Here is a 16748-nt window from a genome sequence, read left to right on the forward strand (position 1 = left end):
TAAAGAATTGTCCATTCCTCTTGAAAACATGAAAATCCCATGGACTCATGTAAGACTTCATAATGTCCTACCCAATGCACCTTGCATGAATATTCTAATTAGATAGCTCTGCTTACATAAAGCCTTATGTGTGTATATATACAGCAAAGGAAATAATTATTTGATCCCTTGCTGACTTTGTAAGTTTGCCCACTGACAAAGACATGAACAGTCTATAATTTTAAGGGTAGGTGAATTTTAACATTGAGAGACAGAATATCAAAAATAAAATCCAGAAAATCACGTTGCATAAATTATATAAATTTATTTGCATTTTGCAGTGAGAAATAAGTATTTCATCCCTCTGGCAGAGCAAAGTACTGCAGTGCGCAGGCACCGGGAAAGGTCAGAGAGGCCCGGCACCTGCGCACTGCAGTGTACTTTGCTCTGCCCTCAACAGGGCAGACAAAGTATGCCTGCATCGGAGCTGCAGCATGAAGACAAGAAGAGGATGTCATCGTAAGAAGATGGAGGCCCCGAACCGGACAGCGAAGCCTATCGGATCGGACCGCTCGCCCAGGTGAGTATAATCTAACCTCTTTTTCTCATCTTTCAGGTTACATCGGGGGCTTATCTACAGCATTCCAGAATACTGTAGATAAGCCCCTGATGCCAGTGGGCTTAGCTTACCTTCGATTTTGGGGGTGACAGGTTCCCTTTAAGGGAACTGGTGGACTGCAATACCAAGATAGGCTATTAAACTTGGGGTGATTCAGTTTGGAAAAATGGAGGCTTAGGGGCGAAAAATGGAGGTTTAGGGGCGATACAATTTACAAATATATGAGGGGTCATCTTTTTACACATATGCCAGTGACAGGGACAGGGGGCATCCTCTACGTCTCGAGGAAGGAAAGGTTTAATCATAATCAGAGATGCAGATTCTTTACTGTGAGAGCAGAGAGACTATGGATTTCTCTACCACAATGTGTTGTAATGGTTAATTCACTAAAAAAGTACAAAGAGGGTATGGATGCATTTCTTGTAAAATATATTATTACAGGTTATGAGTATTAGATTCTGGGATGGGACATTGATCCGGGGATCTAGCCTGGATATGGTATTAGGCAGATTCTCCAAGCCTCAGGTCTGGGTGAGCACACGGACCCCAGGCATTGATGTAGCAAGCAGGAATGCACGTGGGCGGCGAGGAATCTCAGGAGCAGCAGGGCAGATAAAGTGAAACCCAGGAGGGATGAATGCTAGCATAAACACAAAAAGCACAGATTGTGGAGCACAGCAAACATAGGACTAGAGTCTCAATCCCAGGACACAGGTATGAGTCTTAATGGGCCTTAAGTAGGTCTAGGGAGATTATGTCATTGATTCACAGCAGGACACTTGTAAAAGCCATCATGGAGCTCAACAGAGGGCAGCTGTCCCAGGGGAAGGAGGTGAAACCACGGAAACATCCCAGAAAACAGTCAGTAAGGAATTTTTCCCATAATATGTGGCAAATGGCATTTGCATCATGAGATTTTTGCCTCCTCTTGTTAAACATGTTAGTGTATAGGTTGAGCTCCAAGGACTTGTGTCTTTTTTTACCCATAAAACTATGAAATTATGAAATATATCAATAAATGGAATAACTACACAAAATACATTATTTTGGCTGTCAAAATGGCCACAGCTTTATTTAAATCACAGGATTAAAACAATCACAGTAGGAGTCAGGTGAAGTGCTAGTACATTGGAATTCACAAGTACTGTGATACCCCCAGCTGTCTGACATACAGCACCAGGACACACAGCCATAAAGGGGCGGCACACACTGGCTTGCCATTCAAGCAGTGTCAGTAAACTTTCAGAGCACCAATGACCTTATTATCCTCACTTCTGTGATTAACCACCATGCCTGCCCTGATTGACATTACCATTACAATGTCCTCGAGGCTAGCCACCAAAGCCTATCCTGTTCATCATCATGAGGTTTTACATCCTCTATTTGTTAAAATGAGTCCACTTTAACTTGTCTGCAACTTCCACCTGACTCCTAAACTGCAAAGCTGTGATGTGTTATAAATTCCAAGCCTCATATGGTTGATTGTGACTTGTAGGATCGCTACTTCCAACAGGTGGCGCTATAAAGTTTAAGTCCTCTTTTTCTCAGAAGAGGCTATTTGCATATTATAAGTCTCATATGACACTTTTAGCCATTTTTTTTTTTATAAATTAAACATCTATTTCACGTCATTACATTTATAAAATAGATGCCCCTGCAAAAGCATTAAGGGGTCTAAACTTGGTAAACCTCTGACTCACAAACAGTCATCCTACAACACTCAGGAGAGGAAAAACCCTTGTGGAGGAAACCTCTAGGGAACCATGGCTGAAAGATTGCCCTTCCCTTGGGCATGGAAGGTTGATTCTAATGTTAACTCTTTATAGCCATGAAAAAAATTGGACCTGGTGCAGAATATAAAATGGCTAATTAAACAAATACAATAAAGCATTCATCATTATACAAGTAATGGTTAAATAAAGCATTGTAGGATAGTGATAATAACAGGGTGAAAGAGTGGGTGATGTTTCCTCCAGTTTTCCGGTGAGAGAAAGAGGGAGAGAGATAGACAGAGAGTTACCTCCTTCTTTTTAAGCCCCACCCTCCTCACAGAAACACACCAGGCACAGACATACTGTGCTCCATCCTCATAAAGCAACATTATTGTTAATAAAAGTCTTCAAAGCTATACAAACAAAACTGCAGGTGTTAAAGGCCCACGCCTCTCAAAGTCATGTCCCCCTCTGCTTAGTGCTTCGGGGGGTTTCTTTAATCTCCGTGGCTGCATCTTCCTTCTGGGGAGATGAGGGATGAGCAATTAGCAACTGCTCAATCCATGTTCTAGGAATCTAATAGCAGAATTCTCTGCGCTTCCTAAGAAGATACACACACTCAGCCAGGCCAGGCTTGCATGTATATGGCTGGTTCAGGAAAGCTGGAATCTTTTATCAAGTTATCTATATACATAATTGTCTAAGGGGTACTTCCATCTGTCTGTCTGTCCTTCTGTCACGGATATTCATTGGTCCTGGCCTCTGTCTATCATGGAAATCCAAGTCGCTGATTGTACGCCGCAAAACAGCCACGACCAATCAGCGACGGGCACAGTCCGGAAGAAAATGGCCGCTCCATACTCCCCGCAGTCAGTGGCCGGCGCCCGCTCCCCGCAGTCACTGTCCCTGGCGCTCCGCAGTCAGTCCCCAGCGCTTCCCTCCCCGCAGTCAGTGGCCGGCGCCCGCTCCCCGCACTGTGTCCTCGGCGCTCCGCTCCCCGCCCTGTGTCCCCGGCACTCCGCTCCCAGTAGTCAGTGTCCCCGGCGCTCCACTCCCCGCACTGTGTCCCCGGTGCTCCGCTCCTCGCGCTGTGTCCCCGGCGCTCCGCTCCCCACACGCTCCATACTCCCCTTCCGGTCACCGCTAACACAGGGTTAATGCTGGCGGTAACGCATTCCATTACCGCCACTATTAACCCTGTGTGTCCCCAACCTTTTACTATTGATACTGCCTATGCGGCATCAATAGTAAAAGAAAGTAACGTTACAAATAGTGCAAAAAAACTGCTCCTCCTCCGTTGTCCGCTGAGCCGCTGCCGCCAGCCGCCATCTTCCTTTGCCACCGATGCTTTGCAAAATTACCCATAAGACCTAGTGGTCTCGCGAGACCGCTAAGTCATATGGGTAATTTCGCGAAGCATCCTGGGAACGCAAGATGGCGGCAGCCGCGCGCCCATCTGCACAGGACCCCAGCAGGCGGAGAGACAGGACGCAGAGGAGCAGCGACGAGAATGGTGAGTATGTTCCACTACAAGGGGCCCTCGGATCGTGAGGTGAGTATGTTTATTTTGTATTTTTTGAACCTGTGACATACGTTGCTCGGGAATAGAGTACGTCACTGTGCAATATCCTATGTGGCTCTGTGCTGTATACTACAAGGCTGGGCAATATACTACGTCGCTGTGCCATATACTACATGGCTGGGCAATATACTACGTGGCTCTGTGCTGTATACTACGTGGCTGGGCAATATACTACGTAAATAGCCAATATACTACGTGGCTGGGCAATATACTACGTGACTGGGCAATAAACTACGTGGCTGTGCAATATACTACGTGACTGGGCAATATACTACGTGGCTGAGCAATATACTACGTGACTGGCCAATATACTACGTGGCTGGGCAATATACTATGTCGATGGGCAATATACTTCGTGGCTGTACAATATACTACATGGACATGCATACCTGACGCGTTAGAATCGGGCCACCATCTAGTCTAATACAGTGGGGCAAAAAAGTATTTAGTCAGTCAGCAATAGTGCAAGTTTCACCACTTAAAAAGATGAGAGGCGTCTGTAATTTACATCATAGGTAGACCTCAACTATGGGAGACAAACTGAGAAAAAAAATCCAGAAAATCACATTGTCTGTTTTTTTAACATTTTATTTGCATATTATGGTGGAAAATAAGTATTTGGTCAGAAACAAACAATCAAGATTTCTGGCTCTCACAGACCTGTAACTTCTTCTTTAAGAGTCTCCTCTTTCCTCCACTCATTACCTGTAGTAATGGCACCTGTTTAAACTTGTTATCAATATAAAAAGACACCTGTGCACACCCTCAAACAGTCTGACTCCAAACTCCACTATGGTGAAGACCAAAGAGCTGTCAAAGGACACCAGAAACAAAATTGTAGCCCTGCGCCAGGCTGGGAAGACTGAATCTGCAATAGCCAACCAGCTTGGAGTGAAGAAATCAACAGTGGGAGCAATAATTAGAAAATGGAAGACATACAAGACCACTGATAATCTCCCTCGATCTGGGGCTCCACGCAAAATCCCACCCCGTGGGGTCAGAATGATCACAAGAACGGTGAGCAAAAATCCCAGAACCACGCGGGGGGACCTAGTGAATGAACTGCAGAGAGCTGGGACCAATGTAACAAGGCCTACCATAAGTAACACACTACGCCACCATGGACTCAGATCCTGCAGTGCCAGACGTGTCCCACTGCTTAAGCCAGTACATGTCCGGGCCCGTCTTAAGTTTGCTAGAGAGCATTTGGATGATCCAGAGGAGTTTTGGGAGAATGTCCTATGGTCTGATGAAACCAAACTGGAACTGTTTGGTAGAAACACAACTTGTCGTGTTTGGAGGAAAAAGAATACTGAGTTGCATCCATCAAACACCATACCTACTGTAAAGCATGGTGGTGGAAACATCATGCTTTGGGGCTGTTTCTCTGCAAAGGGGCCAGGACGACTGATCCGGGTACATGAAAGAATGAATGGGGCCATGTATCGTGAGATTTTGAGTGCAAACCTCCTTCCATCAGCAAGGGCATTGAAGATGAAACGTGGCTGGGTCTTTCAACATGACAATGATCCAAAGCACACCGCCAGGGCAATGAAGGAGTGGCTTCGTAAGAAGCATTTCAAGGTCCTGGAGTGGCCTAGCCAGTCTCCAGATCTCAACCCTATAGAAAACCTTTGGAGGGAGTTGAAAGTCCGTGTTGCCAAGCAAAAAGCCAAAAACATCACTGCTCTAGAGGAGAGCTGTATGGAGGAATGGGCCAACATACCAACAACAGAGTGTGGCAACCTTGTGAAGACTTACAGAAAACGTTTGACCTCTGTCATTGCCAACAAAGGATATATTACAAAGTATTGAGATGAAATTTTGTTTCTGACCAAATACTTATTTTCCACCATAATATGCAAATAAAATGTTAAAAAAACAGACAATGTGATTTTCTGGATTTTTTTTTCTCAGTTTGTCTCCCATAGTTGAGGTCTACCTATGATGTAAATTACAGACGCCTCTCATCTTTTTAAGTGGTGGAACTTGCACTATTGCTGACTGACTAAATACTTTTTTGCCCCACTGTATATATGGCCAGCCTAATTCTGAATGCTGTCTACAGTCGTATCCCTTGTGGGCAATCCTCTGTGAGATACATACATCCACAGCATAATCCTCTCTCATACACATACTGAAGCTTACTGTACCATATCGGCACCTGGATTCCAGACAAAACCAATTCTGCATTATTATGCCTAGTGGTATGTTCAGGGGGTGCAGCATGACATAGAGAATGAAAAAATGCTAAAGGGATATTATCTATATATCATATACCACGCCCTTAGGTCAGACACTAAACATAACACAATTATGTCCAGAGTGTCCCTTTACATTAAACAGGATTTGCCTAGACTGGATTCAACACACAGCCACATATTTATTTCCTATTCAATTAATGCAATAAATTGAAGCAAAAATGTTTTATTATGCTGTTCTGGTAGAACTGAAATCTATTATTGTTCTTTTTTACATGACAGATGTATTGCATTGAAGTAAATTTGTGATTATTACTCAACAAACCGGAAAAAGATATAAAAAAGCCTATCAAACAATACATAAAAAGAAATTCTCTTTTTAAACTTTGGTCAGAACAATAGTTCCTCCTCTGAGTCCTGTGGGACCTCTAAACATTGTTGAGGATGTTTTGACTTCAACTAGGTGGATACATTTATTTAGGTTAAAGAGGTATTCATATCTTAGAATGTAATGGTATTTCACTGGGATATGCCGCACTTAATGATCATTGAAGATGTGACCTCGGGGACAAACACCAATTCTGAGAATAAAGGAGCTGCAGCATTGCTTGCCCTCCATGGTTTTATCTCTGCACAGGGGGGTCCTAACCACCAGCTGCAGCATGTCTCCATGTAAATGAATGTTGTCAGCTATAATTCCCTATACAGCTGCTGTGCAGAGAAACACAGTTAGGGGGCCGCAGTGATGCTTCAGGTCTACAAGCCCTTCATTCTCAGATTCGGGATCCTTCTCAAGAACAGAATTTTGGGTGCCTCAGGGAAGAAGATTGTAATAGATTTTGCATAAATTAGTAGATTCATAAATAAGTAACTAATAAAATATTTGAATATGTTTTTTTTCTAAGGCTACTTTCACACTAGCATCGGATTCGGCCCGTCGCAATGCATCGGGCCGAGATTCCGACGCTAGCGTTTGATGCGCTGCACAACAGAGGCAGCGGATGCATTTCTCCGGCGCATCCGCTGCCCCATTGTGAGGTGCGGGGAGGTGGGGGCGGAGTTCCGGCCGCGCATGCGCGGTCGGAAAAAGCGGTCCTTCGGCAGCAAAAAACGTTACATTTAACGTTTTTTGCTCCCGGCGGTCCGCCAAAACACGGCGCAACCGTCGCACGACGGTTTGAGACGTGTGTCAATACGTCGGAATGTGTCGGTAATGTTACTCTATGGGGCAAAAACGCATCCTGCAAACAACTTTGCAGGATGCATTTTTTCCCCTAAACGACGCATTGCGACGTATTGAAAACAATGCTAGTGTGAAAGTAGCCTTAAATCAGACAACTCCTGCACTCCAGAGAAAAAAAAAAAGTATTTTGCTCCATTTGTATTGGACATCAGGTAAATTGTTATGCAGACAAACTCCTACTGATCGATAAATTCCTGAATTATCAGCTGCGATAAGATCTGTAGATGCAGGATATTTTGATCCAATATTTGCCAACAGTCTTGAATTTGCCAGAAAGGTCCTGCTTTTACAGATAGTGTTTCATACTAGTGTTTGGCAGGGCTGCGGACAAATGCCTTCTTCCTCCGTGAAGCCCCACCCACTGCTGCGCCTCTTCCTTCAGCTCCGTCTACGTCTGCATGCGTCCTGCGTACCCTATCTTTAACACTGGGTACGCAGGCCATGCGGATGAGTGCAGATGCCACTGCATGCCTCGTTTTGAAGCTGCGCTGACCGCAACAAAATCCTAACATGTTGCGTTTGATGCAGGTCAGCTCAGAGTCAAGGCATCCGCATACATCCACATGGCCTGCATACCCAATATTAAAGATAGGATACGCAGGACGCATACCAATGCAGGCTGAGCTGAAGGAAGAGGGTGTGGCTTAACAGATGAACTACGCAACCCTCCGCAAAGCCCTCATCCGCAAATGTGAAACCAAGTCCTGCTTGAACATGGGTAGCCCTAATCAGTTTGAAGCATTTCTGGGTGAGATTGGGCAACACCAAGTTGGTAAGTATGGAAAAGTAGAGTAAGAATCCAGAATGTGGTGCAGAGGTGTGATGATCTGTAGCGGAAAGTTGTCTCTAGAAAATCAAAGGCCTAGCAGATGGAAGAGAGGCTGATGCCAAGGGTAATGCCCACTGAGTGTGGAGCCAAGGCCTAGCAGGTGGGAGAGGTAGGCTTCTGACCTGATGCCATTAAGATATCTTCTGAAGTGTTATACCCTAAAAAGCAGAGATGTCATTGAGAGTAAGCCAGATGCTTAAAGCCTGTGCTATGAACCTCACTCTTAGAGATGAATGGGATGATCAGACAAAGCTAGAGAAATGGCAGGAATAATATGATGTGGCTTCACTAAGAGCATCAGCTGGAGAACATATGGGAGCTGTGAAGAAGATAGTGAATAAAAGTCTTAGGCTAAGTTCACACTAGGCATTTTTGTTAATTTTTGATGCTTATTTATGCTAATTTTCAGCTTTTTTTTACAATACTAGCAAAGCCTATGAGATTTCAGAAATCTCATGCACACACATTGTTTTTTTTGTCAACAGTATTTTGTGCTTTGCATGTTTTATGGACATAGAGCATGTCACTTTTTTCAGTGTTTTTTTAAGCGCTTTTCACTCATTGAAGGCAAGAAAGAAGCAAGTACAGCAATATATGAAACCCATTTATTTTCAAATTTTTTCCAGGTTTACCATCTTGTCTTTCTCACCTGAGATGGCAGTTTGAATTAGTACAGTTTGATTAAATTAGTGATTCATAAAAAATCACAAAGGTGTGAGATTAAACAATGCCTGTGGCTGACCAAGGTGTGAGATTGAACAATTCATGAGCAATTTAATGGCTGACCAAAGTATGAAAGTTAAACAGTGTCCCACAAACTCAATGCACTGCCAGTGTCTTAGGTAAATTATTCCAGACCAATTCACCTTCCCCAGTTGTTACATTTGTGTATTTTTTTCATGAACATATGTCTTGTATTGGTGACCTGTGTTCATGGTCCTACTATGGAAGCAAAGCTGAACTTTGGGATCCTGAAAAACGCAGCAAAAGACACACCAAAAACTGCACCAAAAATGTGATTTTGATGCTGCTTCTTTTCTGCCAAGAGTGCAGGTTTTGCTGCAGAAAAAAACTCAGCAAAAACAGCAAGTGTGAATTTAGCCTTAAGGCGCACTCTGGGAACTGTTATATAGTCCTTGAGATGCAGCATCCTCATGTTAAGAGATTGTAACCATAAGCATTGAAACCCTGTAAATATGTTTTTTAGACTGCTGAGCTCTTTATTTAAGCTTTCCTTTGAGGTGGAAATGTTAAAGGGAATCTGTCAGGTCAGACAACGCTCTTAACCTGGTTAATAGTGTTATGAAGGTGCCTGGCCGCCATACTGAAGTCCGGCACCAGAGAGAAAATTAACTTTTTTTCTCCCTGGAGCCGCCGGCTTTCAGTCATGCAGGCGTGAAATTAAATAGTATGGCCAAACAATGTCTGAGAAACAGGCGCCCAGCCACAATCAGCCATACTGCCCTATTTCTATCTTATGTCTATAATAAGCTTTTGACCTTAGGCCGGGGTCACACTTGCGAGAAACTCGCACGAGTCTCGCACCTCAGTAGCCAGCACTGCCACCGGCACTCAGACTGGAGCGTTCAGCTGCATACAAATACATGCAGCCACACACTATGTTCTCAACTGACAGCGTCAGTGATGGGTATTGAGGTGCAAGACTCGTGTGAGTTTCTTGCAAGTGTGACCACGGCCTTACTGTGATACCAAAAGTATACTGGATAACAGAGAACAATGAGTACTTTAAAATGAGTCCGTCACCTCCAAAATTAATTTTAATGAGCTTTACAGTACTGTAGAGGACTTAGCCCTAGAACAATCGTACAAGCTCTCTACCTGTTATTGAAGAGGCCTTTGTGCCCCCTTGGCGTGGCCAAGAGTTTGGTGCACCATTATGGCTCCTCATTCACATATTGTGGCTTTTCTCCCTCTTCTGATCGACAGTGATAGCTTCTCAGAGCATCTCAATGCTGCCGACGAGTGTGGCTACTCGGGTCCTCCCTGTCTGCATTCTTTTGATGCCGAGCGTATTAGTATAGCAAGTGGCATATGAAGGAAGAAGGCAGGGAAGTGAGCAATGTCAATCAGAAGCAGGGGAAGGGCCTCAGCATGCAAATGAGGAGACGTAACAGTGCACCAAACTCTCGGCCACACCAAGGGGGCACCAAAAGCACCTAAGTAACAGGTACATTGTTAGTATGTTATAGGGGTTAAGTCTCCTACAACACTGTATACTCAATTTAAAATGCATTTTGGGTGTGGAAGACCCCCTTTAAGGCCGGCGTCAGAAAATCGGGACGAGATCTGAATCTGAGCATGCGCCGCCCCCAGCGGCCATTTTCCCGGAGGCCACCGCATTGCAGCAATGGAGCTGTCGAGGCCTCCGGGCTTTGAGGAAGTGCTGGAGGAGCCGTGACGTCATGGAAGGTCCTTCTCGCATAGCATACTTGGCACTGGAACCTGCCGCTTGCACTGCCGAGGACAGCACGCCACGTCGGAGGGTGAGAATAACCTTTTTTTTCATTATTATTATTTTTAACATTAGATCATTTTATTATTGATGCTGCATACGCAGCATCAATAGTAAAAAGTTGGTCACAAAGGGTTAATAGCTGCATTAATGGAGTGCGTTACACTGCGGCATAATGCGGTTTATTAACGCTGCCATTAACCCTGTGTGAGGACTGACTGGAGGGGAGCAGGTACGGACTGGGGCTGAAATTCAGCCCTGGCATTTGAAACCACACAGGCCCAAGTTGTCCCCGTCCCCAAGAACCAGATGGGATATATTACTAATATTACCCTGGATGGAGGAAAGAAAGATTTACTACAAGACCAATATTTCAAATGATACCCATGGCATGCTGGGGTAAGTGACGGAGTCAGTGACCTTGTGCTTCATCACAACTGTTAACAGTATAGGTGTCCTGAGAACATCGATTCTGTTAACAATGTAGCAGACAAGGCAGCCCACAGCCAGACAGGCCCTTCTGGCATTTGCCAGAATTTCCCAATGGCCAGTCCGGCCCTGGAGGGGAGTATGGACTGCGGGGAGGAAGGAGCGGCTATTTTGCCACCGGACTGTGCCCGTCGCTGATTGGTCGTGGGCGTTTTGCCATGACCAATCAGCGACTTGGATTTCCATGACAGACAGAGGCCGCGACCAATGAATATCCGTGACAGACAGACAGATAGAAAGACAGACAGACAGACGGAAGTGACCCTTAGACAATTAAATAGTAGATATATATAGACTATATATATGTTTTCACGAATATGTGAGACCATGAATCCATTCTATGTCCGTTTTGCAAGCCGGCGAGAAAATCTTGCTGTGCGGATGCCATACAGATTACATACGGAGGTTTACATGCGCAAAATATGCAGTCACACCCTGCCTATGGATGACATACGGATCACTGTTTTGGGATCATTTCTGCGTATTACGCCTGTAAAATATGGACCGTATTTCCCTACGCCTAGTGTGACGCCGACCTAATACTATAAAGTTTACCAGATTCATACAAGTAAATGGATTGGTTTGGATTCAGGCTATCTTATTGTGAAGAGATGCATGGCATGGGTCATTAATTGGGACCACCATTCACCAGCCACAGTAGCAAGAATGCCCGTCTATGCAGATCACAAACATCATGGGGCATACATATGTCATAGATAGGTCCCATTCCCAATAGTAGCCAGTGGAGGGCCAATAATAATGATCCAGCCCAACCACAGATTACAGGAATACCTGCCATGCAATACTACCATTTCTATACATGTTCCTCTATATAACAATTTTTGACATATTCCGTTCTTATATAACATCCTGAGATTGGCACTTGAAACCAAATGATAACTTAATGAATATTAGTAAGTATGATTATAGATGGCTTTAAAGAGTAATCGATGTCTTAATTTTTATTTCAGAAATCAGTAGTACAAGCAACTTTGTAATATATCTTTTCAGAGAAATCTGGTTCTTTCTCCTCATGGATTGATTTTCATTCTTAGTTCATGGGTAAAATCCATATTCAGTGAAGACATACTTTCTCACTAAGACAGGAGATGACAGTTGATTCTTTTAAAATTCTACAGAGAGAGGAGGAGGAGCTAGAGACAGGTTCAAACATTCTCCTGCAAGTTCCATAGAAATTTATGAGCACCAACTGTCATTTTCTAGCTCATTAATGGGAAGTCTGTATTCATTGAAGACATATTTTATCTTAGAAATGAGAAATTGGATAATAAATTATGAGTTCCAGTGGAGGAAGAAACAGACTTGTCTAAGAAAATATAATACAACTCTTACTTTCACATCTACTATTGATCCATAGACTAATAAACAAGATTAAAACAATGGTTCTCTTTAAAGGGGTTGTCTGCTACTTTATCATTGATGACCTATTCTTGGGATACGTCATCAGTGTCTGATCGGTCAGGGTCCAACACCTGGCACTCCTGCAGCTCTTGGTGTTGGCGACTGTGACTGCCGGCCGGAGCTTTTCATGTGCTGAGGTGATCAGTCTTCTGATAGTAGCCGTGGCAGGGCACTGCACATCTGCCTTCTATTGATTTGAATAATTGGATGTGCAGTACCCTGCCGTGGCCACTATCAGTAGACTGAGCAGCTCAGCAATCGAGAACAACTGATCGACGAAGGTACTGGGTGTCGCACCCCGACTGAACATACATTGATGACCTATGCTAAGGATTAGTGATGAGCGAATATACTCGTTACTCGAGATCTCCCGAGCATGCTCGGGTGTCCTCCGAGTATTTGTAAGTGCTCGGAGATTTAGTTTTCATCGCCACAGCTGAATGATTTACAACTGTTAGCCAGCTTGATTACATGTGGGGATTCCCTAGCAACCAGGTAACCCCCACATGTACTCAGCCTGGGTAGTAGCTGTAAATAATTCAGCTGCAGCGATGAAAACTAAATCTCCGAGCACTTACAAATACTCGGAGGACACCCGAGCGTGCTCGGGAAATCTCGAGTAATGAGTATATTCGCTCATCACTACTAAGGATAGGTCATCAATGATAAAGTAGTGGACATTCTCTTTAACCATAACCCCATGACTCTTGAAAAGTGTACTGTAGGTACAATATTTTGAGTACATGACGTAATCGTGTATGCATGAGCGTGAATTTCTATTTTCTACCCTGAATACTGAAATTATAAAGTGACTGCTTCTGCGATCGGTAAGTACAACAATGCAATCCCCACATGACAGCAGACATTTCCTGCTATTAAACGATAAAGAAAAGGCTGCTAATATATTCACTGGGATGAAATAGATAATGGATAATGGTTCATTGAAAGGACTTCATGGTGCACCGTGAATCCAGGCTGATTTAGCTCATATCTTTGACACATTGAAGCCGCCTTTCACACACAAGCAGCACAGACAATAAAAATAAAGTAAGTCCTAATCTTCGCTGGGCAATTGCAGTCATTACTTGTCTTTTAAGCCTTTCGAGGAGCTTTGGATTACATGACTCAGGGTTACTGCAAGCCAACAAGATAACCTAGTCTAATTGGTCTAGTTTCAGGCTGTTATCAATACAGGAAGAAAAACTCAACTTCTGTATAGCTCAATGGTCAGAGCGAGGTTGTGCTTCGTCATAGATTTAAAGCCCTTCTAAAACCCACATTTAGGGCTAATTCAGACGACACTGAACTTTCTCAGATGCAAAAAAAATGGTCCAAGGTTCATCAGTTTTTGATAAGATTTTCATCAGAGTTTGGACTGGGATCATTTTTACCATCTAAGTTTGATCAGAGTTTCATCAGTTTTTCTCCTATGGAAAATAAAATGATGCAGGTTTCTCAAGCGTCTATCAATCTGTTCTATCTGTGAAAACTTGTACCTGAAAAACTGCCATCTGAATGCGTTCTTACACCTGGCATGACACAGACAAAGTACCAAGTATATGATTAGTACTGGGGTCATCAGTGTCATTTACAGCAGAGCTAAGTTTCTCAGATGTAGCAGGACAGAATTTATCTTGCACTGACTTACAATGTGTTATACAACAATGTGATATATACACTATGATTTTACATAGGACTGCAGTTGAAACCTGCTGCATTATCTTAATTCACAAACTTATCGCAATGCCCGAGCAATACAGTTGTGAAACTGGAAATGGCAAATTCCAAAATTCTACATCAGGGAGTCATAAGACGTTGTTTTAAATTCTGAAATTCTGTAACCTTCAGTCATATTTCATCTTTGCTCGCCGCCAAAGAAACTAGGCGTGATCGGTGTTTCTTTACGTATAGAGCTCGGTCTTTGCTACAGAAAATGCAGTGGTAAAGCGTATCGAAATTATTGTACTCCCTATGATTTGCCTGTAAATAGGCTGAGGATTTCCTGTTAGTGCCAAAGAACCCTTTAGTTTCCAGCTGCAGTAGTGGCAGAATACACAGACTGCAGTGGAGCAAGACAGAACCTGTCCATTCAGCCAGACCCAAAAATCTCCCACGTATGTCTCTTCCCGAACGATGATCAATTAGGGCCGGTGACACTTATGTTAATCAGATATCTGCGTTTAAAGAAAACAGATTTACCTTTTTATGTCCAACTCTTTATCCATATAATCCAGAGAAGCCCCAATTTCAAAGTAGAAGAATTAGACAAACTTCTGTGCACCAGGATGTATCTCTGCCATCAGTTGGATTTAAAGAGCCTGTTGATATCCTCAGTGGAGTAATCTCAGCACATGCAGCCCATACACAGCAGACTTATGATTTCAGCACTGTCCAAACACCCAGCATACAGTACCATGCAGCCTCTGTACTGACTCCTGTCCCTCCTCTAAAGCCAGCCCTTCCCTCCCCTGCCGCAGCAGCTGATCCACACAAGAAACCTACCCCTCCTTTTCCTTCCCTTCCACTCCCCAGCCAAAGGGTTGAGGCTGTAGGATATGTCTCTGGAGAACTGCCAATTCAAAGCAGTCAAATTATTTCTCCAGTCCTTGAGGAGTCAAACACTGTTTTCAAGCCGTTCTGCTTAATACAGATGAAATGAACATGTTTTTTTTCTTGTGTCTTTTTTATAGTGGAAAGTTTTGTGTTTTTGGTGATAATTTGTTATATACGCTAGTTATTTTCCTTCTTTATTTAGCAGTGGTGCACAGAGTGGGGCTCGCAAGGTCTCCTGTCCCCAGCGAGGCTCATAATGTTATTTTCCTATTAGTACAATCCACAGCCAATTAACCTCACTATGTTTTGGGCTTGATTCACACGTTCGTACTTAAAGGGAACCTGTCACCCCCAAAATCGAAGATGAGCTAAGCCCACCGTCATAAGGGGTTTATCTGTAATGCTGCAGATAAGCCCCCGATGTATCCTGAAAGATGAGAAAAAGAGGTTAGATTATACTCACCCAGGGGCGGTCCCGCTGCGGTCCCGGGTCTGATTGGGCGTCGAAGATCTGGTCCGGGGCCTCCTATCTTCATAGGTTGAGGGCAGAGCAAAGTACTGCAGTGTGCAGGCGCCGGGAAAGGTCAGAGAGGCCTGGTGCATGCCTATCAGAAGATCGGTGTAATAGATGCGTCTGTGAGACTCGGCCTAAAAAATGCCCGTCAAAAATATGGTGCCAAAGATGCACGTGTCTGTCTAAAGGGCAAAGTGCAACTTGTTAATGACATGCTGAATTAGAGAAAGCAGATCAGTGTTGGAGTAAAACCAAACAAACTGATGGGTGTTTGTGAAATAAAGATTATTATTATTATTATTAAAAAGAACATGTCACCCCCAAAATCGTATATGAGCTAAGCCCACCCGCATCAGGGGCTTATCTACAGCATTCTGTAATGCTGTAGATAAGCCCCCGATGTACCCTGAAAGATGAGAAAAAGAGGTTATATTATACTCACCTGGGCAAGCAGTCCGGTACGATGGGCGTTGCGGTCTGGTCCGGCGCCTCCCATCTTCATAGGAGGGCATCCTCTTCTTGTCTTCACGCTGCGGCTCTGGCGCAGGCGTACTTTGTCTGCCCTGTTGAGGGCAGAGCAAAGTACTGCAGTGCGCAGGCGTCGGACCTCTCTGACCTTTCCCAGAGCCGCGGCGTGAAGACAAGAAGAGGACGTCATCCTATGATGATAGGAGGCCCCGGACCGGACAGCGAGCCCATCTGACCCGGACCGCAGCGGGACCGCCCCTGGGTGAGTATAATCTAACCTCTTTTTCTCATCATTCAGGATACATCGGGGGCTTAGCTACAGCATTACAGAATGCTGTAGATAAGCCCCTGATGATGGTGGGCTTCGATTTTGGGGGTGACAGGTTCCCTTTAAGCAAGCCAGTGAAAAAAATGGAACCAGTTGCATCAGTGTTTTGCATCTTTGTGTCATTTTTTATCATCAGAGTGTCATCCGTGTTTCTGTTTTTACCCTCAGTGTGTTATCTTTGTGTCCTTTGCTACCATCAGTGTGTCATCCGTGTTTCTGTTTTTTACCATCGGTGTGTCATCCATGTATCTGTTTTTACCATCAGTGTGTCATCCGTGTGTCCATTTTTACCATCAGTGTGCCATCCGTGTTTCCGTTTTTATCATCAGTGTGTCA

General features: G+C 44.0%; 1 protein-coding gene across 3 annotated transcripts in view; it reads right to left on the minus strand.

Moving 5' to 3' along the window:
• PLEKHG1 (pleckstrin homology and RhoGEF domain containing G1) overlaps window positions 1-14997 on the minus strand; it is a 362060-nt gene extending 347063 nt beyond the window's left edge. The window contains exon 1 of one of the 3 annotated variants that reach the window (XM_069769145.1): window positions 14749-14997. The gene's annotated coding sequence lies outside the window, so the exon portion shown is untranslated. The remainder of the gene's footprint in view (window positions 1-14748) is intronic. The other 2 variants (XM_069769146.1, XM_069769142.1) reach the window with 2 other exon arrangements.
• Window positions 14998-16748: the final 1751 nt, after the last annotated feature.

Source organism: Ranitomeya imitator, chromosome 5, assembly GCF_032444005.1.
Source record: "Ranitomeya imitator isolate aRanImi1 chromosome 5, aRanImi1.pri, whole genome shotgun sequence".
Classification (NCBI taxonomy): Eukaryota; Metazoa; Chordata; class Amphibia; order Anura; family Dendrobatidae; genus Ranitomeya; species Ranitomeya imitator.